Raw genomic sequence first — 14,867 nt, 5'->3', positions numbered from 1 at the left:
GAAACGTACTGCATCATGCATGCGTTTACTGGAAATGTACCTATTTATTTGTGTGAGTTTTTTTGAGGGATGCATTCATGTTAAGACTTTGAGGCAAAGCATAAAATAAACCGTCAAAAATGTATTTTTGCAAAAGGTGCTGATACTGTAAACTATATCATAAGGACTGACGTTTAGGAAAGCTGATCATTGCTTCCTTACAATCCTCAAAAGACTTCCTCTCTGTCATGTGACTGACGGCTACACAAAGGCTCCAGGTGATGTTTGGATTTCCCACACACCCACCTGAAAAGCCCCAATTAGCAGAGTGGCTTCTCACAAAACACCACGGCAACGGCACTCTATTACAACACCTGCTACCTGTCACACCACTTTCTCCAGAGGAAAGCACTTAAAACCTGGACGAGGTGCCTAGAAGCCGTGACACAAGGATACACACTTCTATGCACACACAAATGTCGCCCCCCCCCAACACACACACACACACACACACACACACACCCAATCCCACACCAACATTTTGTCTTAGATAAGCAGCATGGTGATTAACCTTGTCTAAAGGACCGTTTACATTCGTAGCTTATCTTGTTCGCTTTGTAATGTGTTTACTGTTTGCTTTACCTGAACCTATCTGTATGTTTACAGTTGAGTGTATGTGTGGGTGTTCACTGTGCTAAGGAACTTCCTTCTTTTCAACTGTCCTTCGCACTCTCTGCACAAAAGCTGGTGTGTTGGCAACACCAGGACACAAACAGGCCAGATGCATTACCCACTTTCCTACCTAGTAGGACTTGCCAAAGACAGGTCCACAAAACAACCTGCTGTGTGTGGGATCTGAGACTATTTGACCAGAAACGCTGTCCAACAGAAAAGTAATCTTTGTACTTGCTATGATTATGTTCTAGTCTTGACGTGCTTAGCCTTTATCTGTTTACTGATTCCCTCTCATCTACGTAAGCATATAGACCTTGAATGAGCTCACTTGTTGTGATCCATGGTTACTGCATACTGTATGCCCAATGATAAGAGATGCAACTGTTGAAGGACAACTAATCTACATTGTAGACCATCATGTTTTATTGTGTACTTATTCTTATCATTACTATTCCTTTCGATTCTTTTCTATATCTGTTTCAACTCATATCTTTTGGTCACATAATGTGAACCATACAATTCTTAATATATATCATCTTCAGAACATGTCATGTGATACTGCCTGGTGTCATCTTGTTCTCTGAGCTTGCCCCTCAACTGAATCATCACTCAACACCATTAATTAGAGGAAAACTCTTAGGACCACATCAAGGGCCTACTAGATTCACAATAGAGGACACTTTTATTTCCTCTGGAGTGGACCCTTCACTGTGTTTAAAGCATGGATATACTGTATGACCTGCTGTGATTTTCCTGTTCTCTTCAGTTTTGTCCCCCTAATGGCAGTCTGAGTGGGTGTGTAATTGCGCTCTGAAAGGGCTCTGCTACGCCTCTCATTTTAATTATGCTGTACTGCCACTCCCTCCCCTCTGCTCCCTATCCAACATAACCCCTCCCCTGAGGCAGGGCTGGGTAATAACTGGATATTATGTTGATATTGTCATATGAGACATATGGTATTTTGGATATTGTACTAATGTGACATGTCATAAGTGTTGTCTTTTATTGGTTTTAATGAGATAAGTCTTATTTTATACTTTTAAAAAAATTCAAAAAAATAAAATGTTGTGACTGTTCTAGCTGTTCTATTATTTGCCTTTACCCACTTGGATATTACATAGGCATTACTGATGATTACTTATCAAAGATCTCATTGTGTAAATAAATGTATCAAAGCAAGCAAAATCCCCACAATAATATCTATATATTGCGGTATTTGGTCAAAATTATTGTGCTGTTTGATTTTGTTCATATCGCCCACTCGCCCAGCCCTACCCTGAGGTAAACAATCTTCAACCTGGACTCCCCTAGTCTCGCATAGCCAGACTTTCAGAGAGCTAGGCGGAGTAGGCGGTACTATGAAACGTCTGGCTATGCGAGACTAGGACACCCTTGGCGCTGCTGACACGCATGGTGTGAGATGGCAAGAGCAGAACTGAGGGAGGAAGAGGAGCAATGAGGTGAAGCTGCGATAGGTGGAGAGCAAGCCCCTTACTCCAAATGGTCCGCTAAATCATGACGACAACAGCATCGATCAAATCACATGACAAAATGTCAAAGTGTGTCTTGATAGACCATGGGTAATAGTCTGTCTAATCACTTACCTACATGCTATTAATACAGTGCCCAGGAAGCAGTTAGGGGTTAAAGTGTCTTGCTCAGGGACACTTCGACACCTAGAATAGGCGAGCCGAGGGTCAAACCTTCCAATTCCCAGACGGCCTCTGTGCCCGCTCAGCTGTGGCGGCCCCCGGACAGAGAGCTGTGCGGTGTGAACACTTGAGCAGAGGTGGAGGTTAAGCCTAATTTGTAGTCATTTATACATAAATGACTGGAAGCATCCTCTATCCACCTGTGTCAGGATGTGTAACTGTGTCAGGACGCATGAGAGCCACAAAGTCACACAGGGTTCACTACCACAGGTTCTTTCACACTGCTGCAATACCAGTTACCAGATCAAGAACAAAGACGTCTAGGCTACAACAACCACAAACATTCTCCGCATTGTTATGTCTCACAAATGACAAACTGGCTTGTTGTCTGTACGCTCCCAACTTGATTCATCAAATAGATCCTTCATTTCTATGACACGAGTGAGTCATCTTGTGCATCAGGTGGTTGAAGAAGGACTTTTACACTAGCCCTAACCCTGCAGCCAAACTGCATGCGTACACAGCAAAAAATATGAGAATCTGCTGCATGCAGCATAGAAAAACACAGGCACAGGCTGTCTGCTGATGCCGTATTGCCGTTGTATGTCATAATGTGCATGTGGCTGCGTGTTTTTCTGCCTTAGGATCCAGGGCTCCATCCATCTGTTTTAACACCAGCATGGGAACTCTGTTGATTACCCACAGTCACTTCCCAGAGGCAATAAATCTATGTTAAGAAAACTGATGAGAATGTACACACATTGACTACATGTCAATCACATGCCAAATCTTTATTTCTGAGAATCACAGCCTCTTTCACGGGGGTGGTGGTGGTAAATGAGCACACGGAGGGTTGTTATGAGGTCCTCAGTCATGAGATCGCTAGGGCTTTATCTGGGAGAAGAGGAAAAGGCATTGAGAAGAGGGCAGCCTTCACTGCCCTTCTGCACCGCTATCTCTGTTACGCGCCTCAGTGCCGACAGACTGATAGACCTCGCCAGCCAAACAAGGAAAGCCTGATTTATACTTCGCCGCTCGCCCGTGTCTCTTTCCGAAAATAGCTAATCTACAAGCTATTGGAGATCTACTATTTGTAGATCTGCTATTTCCGTAGCACGAAAATAGCAATCACAGCAGCTTTGTCTGCAACCACATAAACAAAAATAAATCTGTTCTTGAATGATCATACTTCTTTTCTGACTACGTCAGTAAATAAGTATTTACCAAGCAGAGGGAATACAAACATAATCACTCCCAGACAGTCCCTTATCTCTGCACTCTCCAATTGACTGGATGTTCACTTCACAGCTCTTTAGCACTGCTTTTCTAAACAAGGGAAATGGCAGTAGTGAAGTGAAGGAGAGGGCTGACGCACGCTGGCAGTGATTTGACTCTTGACATACTGTTGCACGGCGCTCACTGTGCTCAAGGGAGCGGTGCGTGGGCTGAGGATGGAGGAGTTGAAGCGAAAGCGAGAAGAAAAGTACAGTAGAAGCTCTGTTATGTCGAAAGCACGAAAAAGCTAACACACAGTGAAATCCTCAGTGCTAATTTAGGCCTAACTTGAGTGTGTGGACCTTATCGGTCCACTTGGGTCCATTGTTTTTACACTCTCTGAGTAAAACATGTTTTTTTTAAATGAAAAAGACATGGAGGGGAATCAAGGGGAAGTGCAGAGAGAGGAGAGAGAGGGAGAGCGTGAAGGGTGTTGGTTGTTTCTGCGTCGCTCTGTGACTCGTACCATCGAGAGGCAGCACAGGCTGGAGATATGAGATGGAGGCCTGCGATATCTCACAGTGTGGACCTTTTAAGAGAATTCCACTGGGGGGGGGGGGCAGCACATTTAAGAGAGAGAGAGAGAGAGAGAGAGAGAGAGAGAGAGAGAGAGAGAGAGAGAGAGAGAGAGAGAGAGAGAGAGAGAGTGAAGAAAGAAAGAAAGTCAAATAAAAAAAACTCGGCTGAAAAATGTCTTTCCTGCTCTGTGTAAACTTGCCAAGCCATGTCCCAGACATACTGAGACATACATTTCTTGCTTTTAGAGATGAAAATAAAAAAGGAGAAGCTCTTGTTGCATTTTCACTCATGCGTTCCTTAATAGTGTCACAGGAAAAGAAGTTCCTTTTTAAGCAGTCACTTTACTCTCCAGTGAGTCTGTGGCTTCCTTTTTCTATGTTGTACATATATTTATATTTGGTGATGATATTGTATTTTGGTGTTATTTTTATGCTATGTTGATTAATCGAATACATAGGACCACAATGGAAACAAGTCCCCACAACTTTTTTGTGTTATCCTTTTAGTCCAAATGTCTGACTGTATCTCGTGCTGTTTACATTTCTGCCTAATTAAGTATTCAATCAATCAATCAATCAATCAATCATACCATTTACTAGTGTAAATATGGTTACTGAGTGAGTAACCATATTTTTAGCCGCAGCATCTTCCTGGCTCTTTGTCCGTTTTTATGGTAATTTCACCATGATGCGTGGAGCGTCATTAAAAGCTTGTGTAAGCTGCTGGATATTTAGGGGAGTGGGTGTCCCCAATACGCAGGGTTTAATAATCATATAATTAGGGATTACCCTTTCACTCGTCAGACGGTGACAGTTTGAGCACAGCCTCCTCTGGGGGCCTGTCGACACAGTTCAGTCAGAAAGGCAAAGCTTTTTCATTTTCATTGTGTTGTTCTCGCTCTTTATCTCTGTCTCTCTCTTCGGTGATCATCAATGTTCTCCGACTTCCAGTCAGTCCGTCTGCGTGACTTTGCTGTGCTTTATTTATGGCAGCTGTTTATGTGCTGTGAAGCTGTTAGAGGGAAAGTGAGACGAGCTGTGGACAAAGGACTGTATAAAGGCGGAAATCATAGAGCCTCAGGAGAAGTAACCCACATGACCAGCAGGCATTAGCCCACCCCGCCGACACAATTTTCCCCACGGGGGGTGAGGCTGGGGGGAGTGGGACTACTCTCAGTTGGGGGCGTCCTGGAGGTAATTAATGTAATATATTCAAGTAACCTCAAACTGTTTCTGTCAATGGTTGCTGGGGAAATCCAAATATTCATATTCTCATTTTCCTCTATTCTGCATACCGTACGACGTACATACGTACATTCTCATCCTGCTTCTCGAGTCACATCTTCCTTTCTGAAGCAACCCCTCCTCCCAATACAGTATTTTAAACATCACTACTCAGATCAAAAGACGTGGCCACAAAGAGGTGATTAAAAACACATCAGGGAGGATTTATTTAGAACACATCTGAGGCCATCGTGCTCTTATAATGCCCTATTAAAGACTTCATTATGGCATATTATGTAGGAACAGACCTATTCTGGATTAAAGAATCTCTGCAGCAACAAAATACTCTATGGTTACGGCCATTGCCTATTATTCGTTTACTATGGTTACAATACTAAACTAGGACAGAGGAACATGCTTTAGGAACTCTAAGCATGGTTAGGGCCATGGTTTAGACTTTCACTAGTGGGTGGTATAGTGGTGGTGGTGTAGTGTGGTATAGTGTCATGGTTTCTATGGTTTCCGGGAAAAAAAAGAAGTGTAGTAATAGGCGGTACAATCTTAAAGGACTAAACTTGGATGAATATGTGCTGGATCTACCTACAGTATAGCCTCTGCAGTAGGCTATATTGGAAGAGAGATGGATTATATAGTTTTGTAACACTAATAAAAACTATTCTAACTTAATTAACTATACATCTGAGAACTAGTACTGTGTGTGTGTGTGTGTGTGTGTGTGTGTGTGTGTGTGTGTGTGTGTGTGTGTGTGCGTGCGTGCGTGCGTGCGTGCGTGCGTGCGTGCGTGCGTGCGTGCGTGCGTGCGTGCGTGCGTGCGTGCGTGCGCGTGCATGCGTGTGCGTGTGTATAGATCTTAAGCCTTACTTTCATCATGGTCTCTCAGTGTGGGCAGTTTTACAAAATCGCAAAGCGCTAAGAGCTAAGTCAGAGAACAGCATAGTGTGAAATCCCTCCTGACATCTGCTCTATAGTAGCAGAAATCTCCTCCCAGATTGTGCGTGTCTGTACCACAGACCAAAAGGCTAGAAGTATTTTGAGGTCTACTTGTGTTCAGGTATACGCTCGTTTTACCTACTAAAATTAGATGTTGTTCCACGTGAGCCAAGAAGACTGAGTGTTGGCTCATGTGCATCAGCAAAGGGACAATTCTCTGCCTTGCTGGATTACAGCTGGTAGGGCTGGACCACAACCACCCAGACTAGAACTAGTAGGGAGTGGACCATTATCATGCTGAGTGAGAGGACTGAGGAGTTTCAGGTTTCGGCTGACCTGCAGTGCTAGCTTCACACCTTCCCATGTCCTATACATACGATACAATGAGGTATCCCCCTAATGAAAGCCTTTCAATCCTTATTCACTTCTCCTTTGTCCTCCCTGCTCCTATTCTGCACTGTCTCTAGAACTTGAACTCCACCCCTTCTCATGTTCTGTTGCCTGGTTAAAGATATCGTGAGGGTGTCGTGAGAGAGCACAGCATACGTATGAGTGAGTGTGTGCTTGTTGCACCACAGTGTCAGTGTCAGTGAATGTAAGACATCACCGTGTGTACAGTCATGTATGTATAGCGTGTGTATGGCTATGCGAGTACATTTGTGGTTTATGGAACCAGAGTCTAGACAGACAGTGTGAGCAGACATACAAGACAGTCAAATCTTTTGCATTTGTGGTGTAATGAAGTCTAGACCATAGACAGACAGACAGTGTCTGTCTGTCTGTCTGTCTGTCTGTCTGTCTGTCTGTCTGTCTGTCTGTCTGTCTGCTGGTCTAGACTCTGGTTCATTAAACCACAAATGCAAAAAGAAAGTCAAGAGGTAGCCTAGGCGTAATGACACAGAAAAGGGCTGCACAAGTTCACAACAAAAACTCAATAACAATGGAACACACACAGGAGCGCAATGCCAACCTGATTGCCCCTACACACTGATAAGATGCTGAAGATAAATTCATAGAGGTTCCTCCATCTGCCGCTGTTGTACAATAAAAAATAAAAAGAATTCCAGACTTCTCGAGAAAACACAGGCCCATCTAACGGAAATCTGTTGTTGGAGAAAAACATGGTTGCCTAGAGAAAAAACATTGTTGTGTCCACATTCGCAACAGTTGTTCCCTTGAGTTTTGGACACATTTCGACTGCATTACCAAATGTATCTTGTGAAAAAGAACTGTGATTTCACCATCCACAGACGTCTCTGTCTCTGATACACGGACGTTTTACCACCAGACTCCAGAGTGTAAAGTATCCACAATAAAATAATCTGCACTTTCTGTTGAGGCGCCACATATAAAGACTGTGCTACCTCAGGAGGATGTAGAGTTATGGGGTAGTGTGGCTGTTTTACTTCTTGAAACAGCACTTGAGCTGAGATTCTTTCGATGACAGTTCTACGGTAATTACATTACATTACATTACATTACAGTCATTTAGCAGACGCTTTTATCCAAAGCGACTTACAATAAGTGCAATCAACAAAGGTAGGGAACGAAAGCTACTAATCACCAGAGGTTATAAGTGCATTTTCTGCAATAACAAGCAACCAAGAGCATACCTAGCGCTAAGGTAAAAGTGCAATATATCAGCTACCTATTTCCTTAAACAGATGAGACAAAGTAGTCAAATGAGCAGGAGCTAAAAACAAATAATTGTATTGACTAAACAACATCCAATAAACAATTCAACAATAAAACAAGCATTCGTACAACTAGTTAACAACAAGTAGGCCAGGCAAAGAGGAAGGGTAGTGTTTCCTGAAGAGGTGGGTTTTCAGCCTGCGGCGAAAGATGGGCAGTGACTCTGCTGTCCTGACATCAGTGGGAAGTTCATTCCACCACTGTGGGGCCAGAACAGAAAAAAGTCGTGACCGTGTCGATCGACCAGAAGGACCGTTGAGTGGCGGGGGAGTCAGTCGCCCCTTGGTGGCCGACCGGAGTGGTCGGGAAGGGTTGTGGGCATTGACCAATACCCGGAGGTAAGAGGGAGCTGTTCCTTTCGCTGCCCTATAGGCTAGCACCAGGGTTTTAAACTGAACTAATTAATTTAAGTTCCTCTGTCAAGGGATATTTTCTGATCCAACAACCAGACAGATCTTAAAATGCTCCATCTTACTACGAGGCAACTGCTACTTGACATTAACCGAGGCAGAGCCGGTCTCTAAATGGACATGTTTGAGCAGTTGTCACATTTACTTCACACAAACAGCATCCACATGCATTTTAACTTGTCTGTTTCAGCGAAGTTGTCTGAACTGCATTGTGAACCCAGCGTTGTATTCAAGCTGGACATTCCATCATGTTTTTAGACAACTCAAATGGAGGTCAACAGATCAAACAGCTATTTCTGAAAAAACAGGATACACAATAAAATCCAGAGTGTTCATATCATTCTGACAGTATAAAGTAACCCGTATGGGTGCAAATGTATATTAACACTTAGGATTTTGATCCATCTATCTTTTCAAGCCTGTCTGACTCTGCCATTAGATAATCTGAAATGGTTTGCTGAGAGGACAGGCAGACTCCCGAGTCTTAAATTCCAAGCTATATAAGCTGCTTCGACACGCCCCTCAGACACGATCTAAGCCCCACTGACTGGATGGGGCAAGACAAAATCCAAGAAGACCGCTGCATCTGGCTTCTCTTCTCCCTGATTCTGCAGTCAAGGAGGAGGGGTGGGGGGTGTTGAAGTAATGCTGGTGAGCTTTCCAGCTGCACAAACAAAGCCAGAGAGCATAACAATGGCTGCCAGGAGGACAGAGAAGAAGGAGGCCACAGCATCTCCACATGTGTACCTGTTCCAAGATCAGTGCGGAGAGAGTACTCAGGATTGACCAGACGTCGGAAAACCACGACACGACCGCACTGATTAAGCGCGCCGCTGTAGCAGACAGCAGGGAGCTTGTTCCGCTCCCATCCATAAATCACACTGAGCAGCAACCTATGCAGAGTGAGCAAAGTGTTGCTTTGCTGCGCCCGTCCCAAAAGCCACAGCACAAACCCATAAAAACCTCATGTTAAATTCCCATGTCATTGTTTCTGAAAGATCTGTAGCGTTCATGTCTGTGGGCATGGATACGTGATGAAAAATGCCACTTTGGGGTTCAAAAACCTCATTCAGCAGGACTAAACTCAACTCAACTAACAGCATAGTAGAATTAAGTGTGGCCCATGTTCAAAATATAATAAGCAGAGTGGCATTTATCGGCACAAGACCAATGCGAACACACACCCCCTTCTCTCTGCACAAAGCATCAGGAAATCCTGGCATGCTGCTACAAGCATTAGTTTCTGGCCATGGGGGGTCTTAATAGTTTGTCTTAAGTCACAGGAGAAGGGAAGGCATGTAACAAGAGCTTTTAAAGCGGATGGATTTTTTCCCCCTCTTTTCATGATAGATGGAAATATTTCACAGTAAAATCCACAGTAAAAAAACACTTACAGGTCTGTTCTTACACTCTCAGCGTTAAATAGATGGATAAGAACCTAAATAGATAGAACCTTTTCTACATCAGCTGGAAATTTCGGCAAACATCAATTTATGCACACGGTTGCAAAATAATCTGAAGAGCGATGACAGCCTCGTCTTGCACGCTAGAGATTAACACACATACAGTGTATCCACAGAGTACAAACTCAACATTTTCACTCTTCTCTCTCTCCTCCTTTCTCTGTACATCTGTGGTGCCTGTGCGTCTGTGTATTTCCGTATACCTGCTAACAAAGAGAAGTGAAGACATACAACAGTCTAGCCGTGGTTGTGTTTACGGACAGGGGATGGCGGGAAGATAGAGAAGGCCATATTTATTTCTCCCATCAGAGAGTCACTCCCAGTTCTTGGCTGTGATTCTGAGAAGCTGCATGCTGTCGGCTGTGCTGTATGTTGCGACTTGCACTTCCAGCAGCTTGCGAACAGAAGGCGTTTATTTTGCTCCAGCTGCCACACCCAAGAAAGTTTTTTTTTCTTTTTTGTTCAGGCAAAAGGGGAAACACCAGTTAGAACTCAAGAGCTTGTGAAGCCCACATGGCCGTGGCACCACAGAGCACTATTAATATCACAGAGCAAAGCCCCAGCAGCACTTTCTAAACACATTTCTTACATTGATCTCTGTGATCTGCCGGGGGTTTTAGCTATTCTTTCCCGAATCCTATATGTATTGGCCTATTAACTCTGACTGGTTTCATTTAACCAGGTGAGAGTCATGCCGCCTTAGGCAGGGAACCTTGTGTTCCCTTCTCTGATCTCTCCTTGTTTCTTACCCCTCTGATATGGCCAAACTAAAGTGGTTGTGTGTAGACAACAAAAGAGATGTTGCTGTTCCTGAGGAAAAAAAACCTCTCACTGCTTCCTATTAGGGCCTCTCCCAGGCCTACACTGAAACCCGAGCATCCTTCAGGGATCACCACACCCCACCCCACCCCACCGACGCATCCCTCCCCCCTACCCCCACGTGACCTGGTCCTGAAAAAAAAAACTCACTTCCAGTTCCCACCGCTGAATTATCACACATTTATTTTTCCATCCAGTTCACTTATACATCTATTTATTTATCCATCCCATCTATTTGTCTTCATCCCTTGTGCGCCCCTTTGCACACGAGGGATGCAGAGAAGAAGTGTCAGGTTACAGCAGTTGCTGCTGGGCCACATCTGGGTGATATGGAGGAGGAGTGGGCTACTGAACACTGAGCGCTGGGTGGGTGGGCACGGCACCGGAGAGCTGTGCGGGCAACTCCTATAAGTGTGATGTCATGGTCTGCTGGCGTGATTCCTTCTCCCTGCGATCTGACATAATGGATTTTAAAGTCCCTCTATATGGTCTGGTAAGTCCAAGAGCATGTGTGTGCCAGAGACCTGTGAGTCCCTGATTCTGCCCGGAGCCGTGGAGCGCCTGAGCTGACACGCCGTTGACACAGCAACACTCCAGGTCGCTCTCCTCTGAGCCAAGGATGGAGTGTGCTAACACTGTGAGAAGAAGCCTGGCAGCGGTCAGCGGTGGTGGCGCGGTGGGCTTTTGTTCTGGTGTAATCAGCCATGAGGTCACATGGCCCCAGTGCAGACGGCAGGCCGGCAGGCCGGCCATATCACGTTATGTGTGCAGCCAGCACACAGCAGCCGGTCAGCACATACATACACACACACACACACGCAAACACCCACACGCAAACACACACACGCAAACACCCACACGCAAACACACACACGCAAACACCCACACGCAAACACCCACACACGTAGCACCTGAACCTGTAGCCAGGCACCCACACGTCCCCAAACAAGTTGCGACCCTCTCTCTCAACATCCCCACCATTAAACCTCCTGACAGGGGCTCTTTCAACACATGACACAATACCACCTACCGTTGTGGGCCACACTTCCTCCACACAAACCACCTTCAACTATGTTATCACAAAGACATCTTTGCTAATGTTTATCTAGTGCATGTCGCGGCTTCAAGTCAATGCCTTTGAGGAATCTGTTTCCACAACATGCTATCACCAGCAATGCAAAAGAGTTGTGTCATCATCATGAGCTTTTATCATTTAAGAGAACCCATTAATAAGCACCACAACGTGGAGACAGAGTGGTACCCACCACAGAAGAGAGGATGATGGATTGAGGGGTTTTATCTGGGTAATAAACATTGGTTCCTCAACCTTATCATCTTATCTCACTGTGATTTCAGCAGACTCTTCCAGTGAGGCGCTTTGTGGCTGGACTACTGACACCTCAATTATCCCTCCTGGCAGTGTTTTTTTTGCATAATTATATATACAATCGACCACAAGATACCATGTGCTGTTGTGTCAGCATGGAATAAGCATTATAAGGTGCCCTAACCCCCTCATTCGTCTTAAGAAATCAGGATAATGTACCATACATGTAGGCTACTTTTACTGATGTTTTCTGAATACTTGATAGATTTAACAGCATGATTATATAGGTGGTCCATTCATGGGCTTGTCAGTACTTCACCCTCTAAAATGCACAGGATTTTACAATCAAAGAATATTCAAACTAAGTTGTAGTACATTTCTTTGTACTACAACTCTCTCTGATTCTTTTCTAAAATTGCTTGCAATTTTAGATGTCTGCGGCCTGGCTCTGGGGAGGGTAACTCCAAACCAAGAGATTAACTGCAGTAGATGGGATAATGGGAGCTTTTGTCTTATTAATACATCCTTTCAGCACAATGCCTCCTTTGGAGTGACGGATGAACAAGTCCCAAAAACCTCGGAGGGGGCAACACAGCAGGCAGGCACTGCATGGGCCACCAGAAGCGGTGGACCCCCCGACGAGGACTCGCCAGGGGCGCATACCCTCTATGGATAGCTAATATCCTCCATCATACAGCAGTGGTGTAACGTAACTAAGTACATTTACTCGAGTAGGCTACTGTACTTACAGTGGTGATTACTTTTTAGATGTTACAAAACATGCATTACCCACTTCTGCCCTATACATTTAGGCCATTTGAAAATAGCCAATCTACAAGCTCAAAATGCGTCGTGATGCAACACAGTGTGAGCTTGTAGTTCTGCTATTTTCAAAATATTTGTATGCATTTTATACATTTGAAAACTTGTGTGACGGGACATTCTGCATAATGAGCACTTTCTACTTTTGGCACTTTAGGTACATTTTGATACCAATACGTTTGTACTCAAGTAAATTATCCAGACTTTTACTTGTAACAGAGTATTACTTTCAGAGTATTGATACTTTTACTTAAGTAAGAAATGAAGGTACTTTTTCCACCACTGTCATACAGTACTTTCCCATGATGCAGCTGTAGCCTATTCAATGGACCCCTCAGCCAAATGACACGGACGCGTGTTAATATTTAAACACAATGTAATTCATTAATACAAGACACAGAGTTCCACAAACACAGCTGTCACGGCGAGTCCTAAAACCAGGTTAGCTGCTGGTCACACACACACACACACACACACACACACACACACACACACACACACACACACACACACACACACACACACACAGCGATACTCACACAATGTGTCACCAAATGACACGGTGTGAGTATCATGTGTAGCAATGTAATGTCGGTGTATCTATTTTGAGATTACATGGCATTAAGGCTACAATAGATCTAATTGGAATGTAGGCTATTGATCACAACGCGTTGCGAAACTGATCTTAGATTGAATGAAGGAACACTTCTCCGGATGCAAAAAGTATAGATTATATACACAACGTAGGCTAGCAGAAATTGTGCTTTATATACTGAATATATAAAAAAATATATATATGTTTTAATTATGCGACATACACCATATAAATCACCATTTTCGTTGTCTTCGTTGCAGTCGGACCTGCAGACGACAACACATTTATACAGCAATATTCTAATCTAAATGTTATTTCAGGGTAAACTTACCCCATGTGAGTGATCGTAGAAAAGAGCGTCTGTGTGAGGTTTGTCCTTAAATGTTCTAACATGTGGTGACCGGTTCCACGGCTCTGGTTGTATAAACTCGCTCCTTCAATGAAAGACAAATAAAGCAATGATGACAGTCACAACTTTCCCAGAGGACTGGATAATGTTCCTCGTCTACTACTAGTCACTGGTAGATCCATACTGTACTGGGAGTCACACAGAATGACCCGAATGCGACTCTTTCTTCTTGCAAAGAAAGACCCTATAATTGTCCCCAAGCGTTCAGAAGCATTAAAGACAATGACTGAGACTTTTACAGAACTTTCTCTTTTGTCTCTCTTCTTATTCCAAGCGTCCGTCTGTGATGTGATTGTCCGTCCGTTGCTGCTATTCTGAGAAGAACAACAGCTCCACGGGCTACGGGTCCGGACGTCAGGGGAGCTATGGGCGCGCGCACATTGCGCGGTCGCACACACACACACACACACACACACACACACACACACACACACACACACACACACACACACACACACACACACACACACACACACACACACACACACACACACACACACACACACGTACACACGCACGCACGCACACATGCTGAGACACTCACACACCAGTGTTGCCATGCCGGCTTATTATACGCGACTTTGCGCTTCTTTTTCTGTAAAGTTGCTTGTAATACTAAATATTGGTAGTTGTTACACAGTTGCCGGGGGGGGGGGGGGGGGGGGGGTTGGGGCTTGTTTCTAAAGTGTTATTGTATGTTATTAAATCAGTGTGGTTCTCAAACATTTTCATGTAAAGGACCCCCAAATTAATATGTATTTGTCCCCTAGCTAACCCCCAACTGAAAATGTTTCAGTTAGTGTTGTTGTGAATGTTTACAAATTGATTCACATTTTTTAAACAATAAACAACTCACTTTTTCACTAGATTTTTTGAAAATAGCAGATCTACAACGCGTCCCATTGTGAGCTTGTAGATCGGCTATTTTCAAATAACTGATGAATATAGATTTAAAATTTAAAATTACTCATGTGGCTTCTTTTGGGCTTGTTTTCACAGACCTGGTTGCTTATTTCTCTCACAAAATCTGGCAACGCTGCTCACAAACACATT

At 44.1% G+C, this 14,867-nt stretch overlaps 1 protein-coding gene across 2 annotated transcripts in view; it reads right to left on the bottom strand.

Moving 5' to 3' along the window:
- s1pr2 (sphingosine-1-phosphate receptor 2) overlaps positions 1-14,162 on the bottom strand; it is a 21,528-nt gene extending 7,366 nt beyond the window's left edge. For both annotated transcript variants that reach the window (XR_014601831.1, XM_084072175.1), the window contains exon 1: positions 13,737-14,162. The gene's annotated coding sequence lies outside the window, so the exon portion shown is untranslated. The remainder of the gene's footprint in view (positions 1-13,736) is intronic.
- Between the last annotated feature and the right edge of the window lie 705 nt (positions 14,163-14,867).

Source organism: Gymnoscopelus microlampas (assembly GCF_963454915.1).
Source record: "Gymnoscopelus microlampas genome assembly, chromosome: 11".
In the NCBI taxonomy this organism is placed as follows: Eukaryota; Metazoa; Chordata; class Actinopteri; order Myctophiformes; family Myctophidae; genus Gymnoscopelus; species Gymnoscopelus microlampas.
The sequence above is the reverse complement of the archived record's forward strand: the minus strand, read 5'-3'. Positions and strand labels throughout refer to the sequence as shown.